The sequence below is a fragment of the Artemia franciscana genome, chromosome 4 (assembly GCF_032884065.1).
Source record: "Artemia franciscana chromosome 4, ASM3288406v1, whole genome shotgun sequence".
NCBI lineage: Eukaryota > Metazoa > Arthropoda > Branchiopoda > Anostraca > Artemiidae > Artemia > Artemia franciscana.
The window spans coordinates 32,776,252-32,791,966 of NC_088866.1; the positions used below are offsets into that span (position 1 = coordinate 32,776,252).

General features: G+C 33.8%; 1 long non-coding RNA gene across 1 annotated transcript in view; it reads right to left on the minus strand.

Moving 5' to 3' along the window:
• Window positions 1-5,269: 5,269 nt before the first annotated feature.
• LOC136026315 (uncharacterized) overlaps window positions 5,270-15,715 on the minus strand; it is an 83,542-nt gene continuing 73,096 nt past the window's right edge. Inside the window, exon 3 of the long non-coding RNA XR_010617261.1 lies at window positions 5,270-7,574. This is a non-coding gene — a long non-coding RNA (uncharacterized LOC136026315). The remainder of the gene's footprint in view (window positions 7,575-15,715) is intronic.

The window sequence follows — 15,715 nt, forward strand, 5'->3', positions numbered from 1 at the left end:
GGCCAGAATCGAAGAAAAATCAAATGCAGTAAATAGCTTTCGCGGGTTATATACCCCAATAATTTGGTAGTTTCTTACCACCTCTTACATGGATAATTTTTAGTAAGACAATTAGTCTTTATTATAAAAACTATTTAAAATCCCTTTTTGGAAATTGAAATAGTGTTTAACCGTTTTAACTCTAAGATACTACTCTTTGCAGATAGTGATAAAGGCAAAGTTCTTATTAAGCACAAAGTTCTTAAAACAACTTTGTATTATTAAAATCCAGAGTTTTGTTAAAGTAAAATTATTCATAACATGTTTCATAGAGAGATTGTATGAATGACCTAGTGAAAGATATAGTATGCCCAAGTTCAATTACAATTGAAGCATACCTTGGCACAATAGTAAAGAAAGGCGTCCATTTTCCTTAGTGAAGAGAATGAGAACTTGATGAGATAGAAAATTGAGACTTAAGCCGGGCTTTAAAAGGACTGGAAGCTACCAGAGCCACCAATCGTGCAGTAGTAACCTGTACACATAGAAAAATTCAAATGACCCAAGAATATAATTTATTGGAATTTTGGGATTGGTTAAAGATTGAAGTTTGATAAAAAAAAAACAACAAACGTTTGTTATCAAACTTTATGAATTACAAACGCGGTATTAAAACTTATTTAGACTTAAGTCTATTTATATTCAAACTATATTTTTGTGACAATAGAAATTTTTTTAGTGCTTATGAAATGATTAAATAAAAAAAAACTAATTTTTTTAGCTGAAAGTAAGGAGCGACATTAAAACTTAAAACGAACAGAAATAACTCCGTATATAAAACGGGCTGTCCCCTCCGCAATCCCTCGCTCTTTACGCTAAAGCTTTTAATGATTTTAAAAAGTAAAATTGTGGCAAAGAGTCAAACTTTAGCGTAAAGAGCGAGGGATTGCGGAGGGGACAACCCGTTTTATATACGGAGTAATTTCTCTTCGTTTTAAGTTTTAATGTCGCTCCTTACTTTCAGCTAAAAAAATTAGCTTTTTTTTATTTAATTTCTGAACGTTTTTGAATTAATGCATGTTTGGTTTTGGCTCTCCTCACATAAACTATTAAAATGAAATTTGTATATTAATTCTTTTTTTGGCTAAACGGCTTTCTCTTAGTTTTGATCAGACGATTTTGAGAAATAAGGGTTGGAGAAGGAGGCCTAGTTGCCCTCCATTTTTTTGGTTACTTAAAAAGGCCACTAGAACTTTTAATTTTTAACGAACGTTTTTATTAGTAAAAAATATATGTAACTTAAGAATTAACTTGCGTAACAAACTTTCAGAATCTTATATTTTTATTATGTATACAAGGGAGTTTGTACCCTCGTTAATACCTCGCTCTTTACACTAAATTTTAAGTTTTGTCCCAATTCTTTAAGAATGACCCCTGAATCAGAAAGGCCGTAGAATAAATAGTTGAAATTACTGAAAATAATTTAGCATAAAGAGCGAGGTATTTATCTCCTCCTAAATACCTCGCTCTTTATCCTAAAGTATTTTTAGAACCCCTCATATGCGTAATAATCTCTGTTCGTTTTAAGTTTCAATGCTACTCCTTCCTTTCATTTGAAGAAAAACGTTTTCATGTTTATTTTTCATTGTTTTCTTATAGTAATGCTAGAAAATCCTGCGCCCTTTTCATTGAATTTTTCTTCCCCCATGACAGATTCCTCCAAAGAAAGATCCTCCAGCATAGCCCCCTCCTCTCAGCCCCACCCCCAAACAAAATAAAATCCCCCTGAAAACGTCTGTACACTTCCCAAAAACCATTACTATATGTAAACACTGGTCAAAGTTTTTAACTCTCAGCCCCTCCCCCAGGGATTGTGGGGGAGTAAGTCATCCCCAAAGACATAGTTATTATGGTTTTCGACTATGCTGAACAAAATGGCTATCTGAAAATTTTGATCCGTTGACTTTGGGAAATAAAATGAGCGTGGGAGGGAGCCTAGATGCCCTCCAATTTTTTTGGTCACTTAAAAAGGGCACTAGAACTTTTCATTTCCGTTAGAATGAGCCCTCTTGCGAAATTCTAGGACCACTTGGTCGATACGATGACCCCTGGGAAAAAGAAAAAACAAAAAAACAAACAAATAAACACGCACCCGTGATTTGTCTTCTGGCAAAAAATACAAAATTCCACATTTTTGTAGATAGGAGCTTGAAACCTCTACAGTTGGGCTCTCTGATACGCTGAATCTGATGGTGTCATTTTCGTTAAGATTCTACGACTTGTAGGGGATGTTTTCCCCTATTTTCTAAAACAAGGCAAATTTTCTCAGGCTCGTAACTTTTGATGGGTAAGACTAAACTTGATGAAACTTATATATTTAAAATCAGCATTTAAATGCGATTCTTTTGGTGTAGCTATTGATATCAAAATTCAATTTTTTAGAGTTTTGGTTACTATTGAGCCGGGTCGCTCCTTACTACAGTTCGTTACCACGAACTGTTTGATTTCATTTATTTTAAAACGGAAAGGCTAGGTTTCAAGGCAAATAAGGGGCCAGTCAAAACTAAAATCCGCAAAAACATTAATATTGTGATCTTATGGAAAAATTCGCGTTTTTTCCATCCGATATAAAAAATTTAAAGATATGACAACGAATTAAGCCTAATAATACAATACAAATAGCTGAGTTACCTGCGCAATACTCGATGCCACAGATCATTTTTTTTCCTTTTAGCAGTGGTTAACAACTGATTTTTTTAGAGGTGGAAACAGTGAATACCCTGTGATACATAAGACAACAGAAGAATTTCACTTTTACATTTTCCCTTGCCACAAAAGTTTCATCGATTTTTTTACGTTTTTCTTAAAAGTTTTTAACTTTTTTTTAAAAAGTTTTACGATTTTTTTTTCTCTCCAATTTGTGTCACAACAATAAAGTTGTCAAGCCCTGGAAGTTTTCAAGGATTTGCATTTCTTAGGAAACAAGCGTATTTTGAACACCGTACTAATTCCGCTTTTATAAGGTCATCATGAAAAATTTAGCATTATTGAAACCCAAAATAAATGCGGCACTGTTTATAAGTTGATTCTCGAAGAATAGGAACATAGTAAGTGAAATAGAAGAATAGTAAGAATAGTAAAAGTCTAGGACACAAATCAAACAGTCCCGAACGTTGAAAATCAAATGAAAAACTATCAAATCACGGGAAAGTGATTGGTCAAAATATATGTCTCTTAATTTTCTGTTGTTCTAATTAAATATTTTTACACTGGGTTAGGAAAATTCCACACATATTAACCTGTTTCGAGCTTAATGTTACGTCAATTTGAAACCAGCACCTATTTATGTTCTTTTCCCTTAGTCCCTTAATTTATTTATTTTCAACGTCAATGTTAACATAACAATGTCTTGAAAATTATTAAACAGCCGACAAAAAAATTGTCGGTTGAAAGTTTGCCACTCAACAGAAACTTTTCTTGCGTCTATTTACGCTTATGAGCGAGGGTTGTAAAATGTCGCGGATAAATTTCTGTATCATTATTTGTGCTTTTATAGGAGGGGTTCGTAGAATAAATTTTGTCCAGACAGCACGCTCCTGTTCCGGTCTGTTTATTGTGCTCTTGTTCCCGTTCTTTGCTAATAAGCACATGAAAAGAATATTCCCTTTTATAACAAAATATTTTTATAATAACTAGGAAGCTGTCACCATTCAGTACTGATATTGTATACTTATTATAAATTAATAATTTATTGACTTCCATCGCTTTCCATTTGTCTTAATCTGATCCATCAGTAAAAGAGTTTTGTACAAACCCATCTTTTTTTGTACCAGGCCTCCGCTTCTTTGGCTAATATTTGAGCTACATTTCCATCTGTTCTCCCTAAGAAAAAATCTATTACAGCACAAATTAGTTTCCCCAAACTGATTTCACTCATCTTCTACATTGTCAGATTTGGAACTAATATCCATGTATAACTATTCCTGGAAAGTTTCTCACAAATTCAAATCCTGTAGTCTATCAATGCCGAAACTTCCCGGACGACAGCGACAACTTCCTAAATGAGTAGTGTCTTAAAACATTACAAATCAGAAATTTAGTATCACTAAAATTGTATATATTTCAAAATATTAGTTTGCTTTTAGTTTTAGTGCTTCAAAAAAACTAGTTATCGTAAGTATCGTAATGTATCGTAAGGAAATGAAGCTATTGAAAATCAAAATTCATTAGGAATGAATAATAATCAGCCCTATGTTGGATTATGAGTTCGAATCAGGGGCGTATCAGCTCCACAAGGAAGTGACATGTTTGGCAATTTCAGGGCACCTCAAAGGGGAGGGGGGAGAGGATCTAAACAAAAAAAATGACTAGGTTTAAGTTTTTTTATATTAAAAAACAATCAAATGATCCAAACTTTATTCTTTTTCTTCCATGGTGCTCAAAGTGGCAAATGACCGAATATTTTCAATGTCCCGATTTGTTTGATTCAAACAACTCCGTCTCTCTGACAGTTGAAAATCTTTTCGCACTTTCTCATTTGGTACTAAAATCGACAGCAACCTTCATGAAGAATAAGAAAGCAATTAAAACCGTTGTTATTGGCGCTACACAATTGGTGTTCAGGTACCAACGACATTAAAATAAAAGCAATTTTCGTCCAGGAACCTTTAAGTTGTTACTCTTAAGATAATAACAAGTTTTGCCTTAAGGTATAATCAGGAGCTTATATTCATACAGTACAAGATACTTATAATATAGTCCTAAAAAAAATCTGAAAAAAGAAACATCTGAAAAACACGTTGAGATCTATTCTAATAGCAAAAGAAACAAGACAAAACTGCACATGGTCAAGTGCTATTTTAAAATTTTTCTAAAGTTTCGTGTTTTTGTTCTGAGAACACCAAAAGCCGTTCATCTTGAGAACGCACCTGCCAAGTGCGGTAGACCGGCCACTAAGTTTCCTCTAGTTTTAACCGATTTTCTTTTTTTGTTTTATTTTATTAATTCATTGCCAATAGCCTCGATCATAGATTTTATTGTTTCAATTATCAAGTGTTTTATAAATTTATGTATTTTCACTCTTAACAAAACTAGGTATATTTGTTAATAATTATTTAAAGCTTCATAAAGCATAAGGCACGTTGCCAGCGAAGCTCTAGTGCAAAATAAATCATTAAGAACATTTTAAACATTAAAGCAGAAATTATACGTTAGCTATAAGTTCGTCTTAACCCTAATAACAATTTAAGATTTGTCATTGATAAATCGTATATTATTAATTTGAAAATTTCGAATACAGTCATTTATACCAATCAACGTGGATAGGACAACGAACAACATTGGACATGAAAAAAAAAGCATATTGAAAAAAAAATCACTTTCAAATAATAACCCCAACTAGGTGAGAGCATCCTAGCCTAACATTAAATATTAGGAGTCACGTGCGGGTGGAAAACCAATTGAATAGTATCAAGAAAATGATTTTATCAGGAAGTAACCAATTCCTTGATACGCATCAATTGTTGACAAAAACCCCAGTCATCTATAAATCATTTGTAGATAGCGTGCTGTCTATCACTGTGGATAACACAGAAAACACCAATAGACATGAAAAAAACAATCAAGTTAGAAAACAGAAGGAAACTAAAACCTTCAAAAATAAGCCCAAAACTGAATGAATGCATACTAACTTAACATTACAAGAGAAGATCCCATATACTAGTAGAAAACGGCTTTGATTTCAATAGGAACAAGGGAATGACTTTCCCAGGAAGCAATCCGTTCCTCGGGATTTATGTATCTTTTCAACAACCTGATCATTCTACTCTCTAAAGTCTAAAAAATATACTATACATTTTATCACAATTAAATTCTAACAGCTTTGTCAAAAACCACATTTACTTAAAATAAGTTTTTCCAATCCAACCCCTATTTTGACCAATTCCTTTTAGCCAATGTTCCAGCCGATATGATGTTAATATATGATTTTGCATTTATTACAAGAGAGCCGTTTCGCATTAGAAAAAAAGCTAATACAGCCCTATTTAGGTTTTACCAAAGTAAACACTTTGGAGTAATCAGGGTTGCAGCTGTAGAAGCCACCTAGTAAGAGATTACACAAAAGGTTGAACACGTATCTGATTAATACGTATTCTAAAGCATATAAAAATTTAGGCTACTATTTTACGACTGAAAGAGTTGTTAAGTTCAAATTCTATTGTTAAATTCCATTTACATAAACTAATACAGAGCTTTTTCTTTTGAGTATTATAGTAGGTTAATATCTAAATCCAAGACTAAAACATGTGTCTATACATTCTGAAGACTTAGCCAGAGTAAAAAATCAATGAATTTAGCCTACATTTTTTTTTTTTACAAAAAAATAAAAAATTTGGCTTCTTGATTTGCATTTTTGTTGTGTTTATTAATATTTCTTTTATTCTCTTTCATATAATCAGTTGTATATTTTAGAGGATATTTTGTTCGACAGAGCTTTTTCTTTTGATTATTATAGTAGGTTAATATCTAAATCCAAGACTAAAACATGTGTCTATATATTCTGAAGACTTAGCCAGAGTAAAAAATCAATGAATTTAGCCTACATTTTTTTTTAAAAAAAATAAATAAATTTGGCTTCTTGATTTGCATTTTTGTTGTGTTTATTAATATTTCTTTTATTCTCTTTCATATAATCAGTTGTATATTTTAGAGGATATTTTGTTCGATTGCTAAGCTTTATATGGAAATAATTCTACATTTTCCGATTAGTAATTTATTCTTTATTTCTCCAACAGTTTTGAAAACAGAACGCAGAAAACTGAATGTGAATCCTTTTATTAAGTATACCAAAAACAGGATGCAGTAGCTGTCTTTGCAAAGTTGTATCGATCATTTTATTTCTCACTTTTACTTTTTGATGACTTTGGAGAATCTTATTTTTTGTACTTGCAGTCCTTTTTGGAATAGCCTGTTTTGATGAATGAACAATCTAGAAAATTAATTAAAAATAGTTGGATGAAAAAAATGTTTTATATACTGTGGAATATCCTTAAATTAAGACCAGAATTTTATTTCAAAAACAGGAGTCGGAAAGTTTCTTTACAAGGTTTCTCTATCAATAGCCAATTTGGCTGAAAATTCAATCTATGAATGAAAATTCAGTCCTTTAATTACATTTACAAAAAACATGGTGCATTAGCTGTTTACTCATAACCCTTATTGGAATAGCCTGTTTAGCTGAATGTACCACCAATCTTTATATTGCACGTGAACTGTTTAGAAAATAAAATTAAAAAGCACCGGAGATGCAATAAGGATTCAACATACCACAAAATATACTAAAATTAAGACCAGAGTTAAAGAAAAGAGTTTCATATCAAAAGAAATGAAATTACATTTCATTTTTAAAAAAAAACTTTCACTTCAAAGAAAAAAATTGAAAATGTTTCGGTCGAGATTTCCCTATAAATAAAAAAAAAAATAGAGTTACAAAAAAAAGTTCAAAGTAGCTACATTTGAATTTCTTTTGATACATCTTCACCCGGTTCGAACATGACATCTCTATAATACGAGCGGATTCAAGCCAATTCTGAATCCTGAAAAATAAAAAGCTTCAATTAATTAGTTTATCTTTTTCTAAGAGAAAGACAATTTATGCATTGCTTTAATTGCGTATCAGACACTTTACTAATTGTATAACGCAGGTAACACTCAAAACCCAGTTGTCATGTAAATCGTATCAATTAGCTAGTTAGTTTTATTGCCACCAACTGGATTTTCAAATTACTACCCAGGTCTTATTTGAGGTTCTGTAAATGTAAAATTAGAATTACCCTCCAAAAATATAATTGAACTTACATTTACTAAAAATTATGGCTTGACCGATATATCGACCGGCCGATATTATCGGGCTGATATGAGGGTCATTGTCATTATCGGATATCGGGAAGAGATTATCGGTAATCGCCCAATATTTTTATACCCTTAACTTGTTCAGAAGAGGGCATCAGATTTCCTTAGGTAAATTTTGCTTGTCTTGTCTTGGGGGCGGAATCACCAGCTAAGTCTGACCATGGTTGAGAGAGCAGCAGAGGTGAGGTGAGTCAAATGAAGTCAAAGTATATTTTCTGTCAATACACATCCGGTGCAGTAATGTTCTAAATGTAAGGTAATTTCTACCAGAACAACTAAAAAGAATACAATAAACCATACATTACATATCTGTTTAATGCATGTTCAACTCCGTGGGTGAAAGATCTAAGGCTCAATCGGTTGAAACCAAAATGTCCAATCAGGGGCACAGCTAAAGGAGAGAGGGGCGTTGTAAGGGGGAGTTCTAAAGTGTCACCACCACGTGTCAGCACCTTGCAAAATTTATCATGGATATTTACCTCATGTGTCTGCATTTGTCAGCATACTGGACGACTTTGTAAGCACAATCTTTAAATCACTCCTCAAAACTTAAACTCTAGCTGTATCCTTGCATCCAATGTCCCTGGTATTGATTCGCTTCTACTCATTTGACCAAACAGTTACTATAAATTCCAAAGGAATTTGACAACCGGTTGCATTAACAATCTCAGTTTTATGTTATCCCAACTGGGTTTGGAGAACTATGCTCCAACCATGAATAGCATATTGAGCATAAAGGAAAAAATATTTAATTTTTTCTTAGCTGGAACCTAGTAAAGAGCGACCTTAGGTTAATGATGACTGTGCTTCCAAAAGTACCCTTTTAACATAAACTTTGTCCCCTGTTTGCTCAAGTGATGGGTCTTGTGTCTATGTTAGTCCTTCGTCCTGTTCTTCTTCAATACTCACTTCTTGTACCCCTCCCTTTTTTATGCTTGTGTTTGATTCTTCCTGTCTTTTTTTCCAATGATTTGTCCGAATTTTGCTTATCTTGCTCCTGTATTGATCCTGTGTTTGCTCTAGTGTTTCCGTGCAGGATTTGAATTTCAGATTCCATGCTAGGCAGAAAGACGTTTGATCTTACATTAAGTGCAAATATACGTAAGTGCTCTATTCTTAGTTTCAATCATTAGGCTTTGACAGTGGTATGACGTCCTATAAACTGTTAGTGGTTTCATGATGAAAAGTAGACAGTTAAATCACTTTTGTGATTTTGACAGTTATTTTTTGGTACTATGGGATGGATTATTTTCTTTAACAGGTATTGGACCAATGGTCCTAATTATCAGACAAACATCCTTTTCATAACTTAATTCTCTCTCTAAAGTCAGTGCTCAAGCATGGACATCACTATCAATTAAATATCATTTAGTGTAACATCAAGCTCATTACTCCCTTTGCCGTATCAATCTTTTAGAAAAAGCGACAAATTAAAAAAAGGGTAAAAATTCGAACGGACAGTGACAAATCCAAACGGCAAAGGCGGCTATAGAGATAAATTGTTTGCTAAGACCCCATTGATTCCCATACTCATGTACTTGAGACCTTCGGTGAAGCACAGTCATTGGTCAGGACCTCTTTGTCTGCTTTTGCTTTAGTCCTTTTCCTGCCTTCAAAAAGACTAATAGTAAATATCTTGCCCTTTTAAAGTGCCTATATATTATCTGTCTTGAATAGGTTATAGGTTTTGGGAAGTTGACCAATTTCAGTAATAAGAAGTAATTCCATTACTATTGGGATATCTTCTACGAGAGAAGATATTTAGAGTTATGACTCTAATGATCAGACCAGCTTTAAAAAAGAAGTTATTTTTTCAGTCTATGCAGGAGATGTTCCCCCAAAAATTGACGCATAAAGAGACAGTCTTTGAAAGATTTTTTCCTAGGAGAGTGGAATTGATACGTTACAACAACCTAACCGTAGAGGCCGTAACTTATTTACGTTCTTTAACTCATAGTTTAAAGGAGTAGCATCAGCATCACTCTACCTCCCTCTATGAAACAGAGTGATCACTCTCCGTTCATGGAGGTTTAAGGAGACATAAAAAAGCAACATATCTTCAAGGGAAGTGCTTCGTTAATGTAAATCATAGGTCGTGCAATAGCGCTGCCTAAGTAAGGGAGCGATGACCGAACGGGAACCAACCCCCTTCTTAGGCCCAATAATTTCCCAAACACATCCAATCAACATTTTGATATAGTCTTGTGTTCAGCTTAGTTAAAAGGTCAAAAGACTGTGCCCCAAGAATGACTAAGTACATTAATTTGGAACTTGCAGGAAATGATAAGGGGGTGATAAATTAACCAAAGAGGAAATGTTTACAGGCTACTACTACTACTAATACTGCTACTCCTATAGCTACTACTACTGCTACTAATACCATCAATTCTACTTCTACAGCTACTACCACAATAACTAATGCTTCTAAAGCGAGTACTACCAAGTTTTAAAATAGTGAATTGAAAATTTGAGGAAATGTTGATTGGGAATTTTAACCAAATAAAAGAATACTACGTGTATACATATTGTCAAAAGGCCTATTGGTAATGTCCTTGGAACAGCCGACTGTATCAAGCTGATAGTTCCAGGGCATCTCTGACCATGAAGGGGATGTTCAACAGACCAAAAGGCAACATGTGTATACTACTAATGCTATTATCAATACTGTTACTACTAATACGAAAACAAGACTGCTGCTATTGCTACTGCTCTTACTAATACCACTACTACTAAGATATTAGCATTATTAAGGCTAAGGGATCGAAGGGGAAAATTACGATAGAATATTGAAGGGAAATGTGAGCTAAATCAAAACACTACGTGTATACAGATTGTCACAAGGGTACTTGAAGAATACTTAAAGGGACAGATCGGTTGACCAAAAGGCAATGTGTGCACACTACTACTAAAACTACTACGACTACTACCACTACTAATGCTACTATTATTATTAATCTAAATACTACTTCTATTGCAACTGCTCCATGGCTAAGAGTATAAACATGAAAATTTCAGGAAGTATTGAGGGGCAAGTAGAACTAAATTAAAACTATGAATATACAAATTATCAAAAGGGCATATCAACTATGTCATAGCAACGACTAATTGTATTAAGTTTATATAATACTGCTTAAGTTAATACCATTGCTGCTTCTAGTACTATTGATATTACTATTAAACCTAGTACTAGTGCCACAACTGGTACTCCAACTACTACTGATGTGACTACTATTAAAACTGTGCCTACAGTTAATACAGGTTGTCAAAAGGGCACAACGACATTATCTTAGGAAAAGCTTGTACTACTACTGCTAGTACTAATAATGCTACTAAAGCTAAGGTTACTAATACTAATTCTGCTGCAACTACTACTACTGCTAAAAGTTAAAAGCGTTAAAGGGAAAATTTTGGTGACTGTTAGAAACAGTGTTGAACTAAATCAAAATACACTAAACGCGTACAGTTTGTCAAGAGGACGAAGCAAAACAAAGGCGATATGTGCATGCTATTATTTAAGCTACTACTACTACCAAAACAACTATTATTACTACGCAAGTTAAGGATGTTAAGACGAAGCTTTCAAGGAATTTGTAGCATATGTTGAACTAAATCAAATAGAACTATGAGCCTGTAGATTGCCAAAATAATATTACAGGATGTATCTGAGGAACGGTTTACTTTATTAAGTTGCAACTTTCAGGGTATGTTGTATCGGATTTTGAGCTAATCAAAAGGCACCATGTGTATACAAGTAATACAACTGCTACGACTGCTGTAACCAATGTGGCTAAAAGTATCAAGGTGTAACTTTTAGGGATAGTTTAGGAGAAGTTTCAATTAAATGACACAATTATATGCACACAGATTTTCGAAAGAGCATATAAGCAATATAACAGGCAGCGCAGGACTATCATAGACAGCAATATCATATATCGTTTTTAAGGGAGCCAACACGGGTGGAAATTAAAAGCTCTAGTGCCCTTTTTAAGATTCAAAAATGATTGGAGGGCAAGCAAACCCCCCACTCAAGCCCATTGATTCATCAATCTTTGTCCTTTATGACGTCATTTTCGTGAATGTTCTATTTTTGTTGGCTCTAAGGAATATTTCATTGAGAAAGACAATCATAAATGACATTATGAAGGCAACCTGTATTCTAACCTGTATATAAGCAATATAACAGGCAGCGCAGGACTATGATAGATAGCAATATATTAATTTTAAGGGAGACAACACGAGTGGAGATTAAAAGCTCTAGTGCCCTTTTTAGAATTCAAAAGTGATTGGAGGGTAAGCAAACCCCCCACTTAAGCCCATTGATTCTATATAAACGCCCTACCAAAATTTTGAAATGTTCATTTTGTTCGTTAAGCTGAAAGGTTCTGTTAAAATGTTTCTGGGAATGCTGAGGAGGTCATCCCCTAATAGTTGCAATTCATCAATAGTGTACATACAGCATTTGTTATCAGAAAAGAGAATATGTGACCTTTGATGTTCAAAAAACCAAACGCATTCAAGTAAAGCTCTTGGAGAATATTGAGGGGAGTATTGAAAAAAATCAAAACATTCTATGGGCATACAGGTTGTCAAATGGGGGAAATTCAGGTATGACTAAGGATATGATTGAAATTTAAAGGAATAATAAAGAGGGTAATCAATTGACCAAGAGCAAATTGAGGAGAATCTTGAACAAACCAGAAGTCACTATGCTCATGTTACCACTATTGCAAATATTACAACTGCTACGACCACTACTTCTACTGAGGTTGAAACTTTCCCGGAGCACTTAGGAGGGTGTTAAAGTAAAACAAAATACACTGTGTGCATACAAGTTGCCAAAAGGATGTATTAAACATTTCTCAGGAATAGCACCGAGCATTGAATTGAAAATTTCAGTGTATGTTATGTGGGATATTGAGCCAACAAAATATATATACTGCTCATGGCTAAGAGTATTAAAAAGACATTTTTAGATAATGTTGGATGATATGTTAAATTAAATTGAAACCCGCTGTATTCATGTAAACTGTTAAAGAGCGTTAAAAATGTTAAAACTGTTTGAATAGAGAGATTTGCACATTATGAAAATTCACTATATGTATACGACTACTCATAGTAATAGTAGTACTGCTACTGCTGTTAATACTAATGTTACTAAGGCTAAATATATTAATGGGGAAGTTTCGAGGACTATTGAGGGAATGCTGGGCTAAATCATAACACATTTTTGCGACTGCAGGATGTTATCAGGACGTATCACAAATATCTCAAAAAGTGCTTAAAGTACTAAGTTGAAACTATCATGTTATGAGCAGTTGATTTTGTACTAGACCAAAAAGGCACGTTACAGCTTAGATTTAAATAAGCATTACTGCTTACAACTAAAACTACTATTGTTATTGCTAATACTACTCCTACTGATCCTACTATTACTTCTGCTTGGGTATCGGGTATACCTATACCCTAGAATTGGGTATAAAAAAACTTGTAGAGTTTTTGGGGCTTTAAACCAAATCAAAAGGTACTGTGTGTATGCTGATTTCCAATAAGACGCCTAAGCAATACCTCAATAACAACTAAGTGTATTAAGTTGAAATTTTCAGGGCTACTAAGATTACTACTTTTGCTCTTACAATTAAACTAAATTATAAGAGTGTAAGTGCATCCAGGTTATAGAAAGAGCAAAGTGCAATGTTTTGGGAACTGTATTATATCTTACTTTTCAAGACATTTGAAAAGGTACACAATCAAATTAAACGATACTATATATGTCCAAGAAAAGCATTGCAATAGCACTGCCTAAGTAAAGTGCAATGGACACATAATGTATTTTTTTTTCTCCAAGGATCTTTGTCAGGAGGGAGTTATCGTAGAAACTTCAAAAGGAGCTGATTCGATTGGCAAATTAAAGTCCCAGTGCCCTCTTTGAATTTCAAAAATGATTGGAAGGCAAACAGCCACTATGCTTCCATTAATTCCCCAAACACATTCAATCAAAATTTTGAGACAGCCTTTTTGTTTAGTAAAGTTGAAACTCGAAAGGTCCAATAAATGTGTCCCTACAAAGCCCTCAGGGCAAGGACTTCAAGATTTGTAATTTGCCTGTTGCAAAAATATAGTATTTGTTATTGAGAAAGGAGGGCATTTTTGACTTTAAGTTTCCAAAAAGACAAAGGGCATTCAGATAAACAGTTCTTAGGATCTCATGATTGGTTGTAAGATTTTACCACTGTAAAATTACAAATACCATGAACACCAATGAACATTAACACTAACAACACTAATGATCAATGCAACTTACAAACTAACTAACTAATGAAACACACACACTAGAAATAGTAAAGAGCATTGCTTTGGGATATGACAAAAAAAGAAATGAAAATAATATATGCAAAACACATAATTTGGTGCTTAGTTATTAAATGATTAAAAATCTATCAGTTTTATTTTTATTCTTGAAATACGTTGTACCTAAAGGGATCAAGGATCATTTATAGTAGTTGTTAAAAGCATGTTGTTAACAATTTCAATAAGAATAGCATGAAATCAAATCCATATATAAATATACACCACCTTTATTATTATCACCTGCCCCCTTGCTAACTTAACAAAAAATATTCAAATTTATAGATGGCGCTAACAGAAATCTAATCTCATTATAGAATGCGCATTGTGCACGTTTCCATTAAAATTTAAATTTACACGAAGTCATCAAACTTAGAAACTTGCCTTTTATAAATTTAAGAGAAATGTTTTTTTTTATTTATAATTTTTTTTTTGGGTGCAAGCCAAGAGAAATCACTGACCTCTGGTCCTTACCCTCATTTGCCAGAGAGTCTCCAGGCCTGGCCTATAACATTTAAAGAAAAAAAAACACAGTAACCTGAAAAATCCATCAAGAGATATGTGAAGTTGCAACCTCCGGAGGTCTGATTAGTCGACCAAAAGTTTTACAAAAGTCCCTATTGATGAGTTTAGTTCGCCATTGTACTATCCAAGCAATAAATTTGAAACTCTCGTAGAAACTTGGAACCATTAATAAATAACTTAAAAACACTTTACCACAAAAAAACTGTAGCCACGCCCAACCCCCTACTGAACAGTGACTATATAATCCAAATCTCCTGCATTGTACAACGATCTAATAGTCAAGTATTAATAAGTCTCGTTCACGGTAACTAAATTCGATCCATAAACGGTCAGTCTATGGAGAAACTATCCCGCTAACACTCAAGAGTCCAAACTTTGTTTAAAACATTATTCCGAAGTGTGTCAGACCAACATAAAATGCCTAAGCATCAATGGGAAAAAATTAAAAATACTCTTGACCCCAATTGTTCTATTATATTTTTATAAAATATAATATAAAACAAAATATAAAATAAAAGCAAACGGTTCGCGCCACACCAACACCTAGTTGGTGGGGGCGCTTCGCGCCCCCACCATACAACCCACATACGACAATAGATCAATTGTGTTGTAACTTTGTTCACGATCCCATTCTACACATGTAGAAATAGAAGCTGTACGATTAGGTGAAGGCATTCCCAAATGCTTGAAAAGTTTGTTTGCAATAGATAAGCACAAATCTTCAATCATAACTAACGTGCAGTTATAAATTTCTGTTGTAAAGTCCAAGGTCATATCTGACCTTTCTAGCCGTATTCGGTGGAGTACATTCTCGGCCATTTGCAGTTTGTATTTCTCCCATAACTCTGTAGGAGATGAAGGAGAGCAACTTTTGCCGGAAGACACGAGCCGTAATGTCATTTCTATGAACCGGCGATTGTCCAGGATGTAAAAGCTGTTGTATCTAATCCCAAGA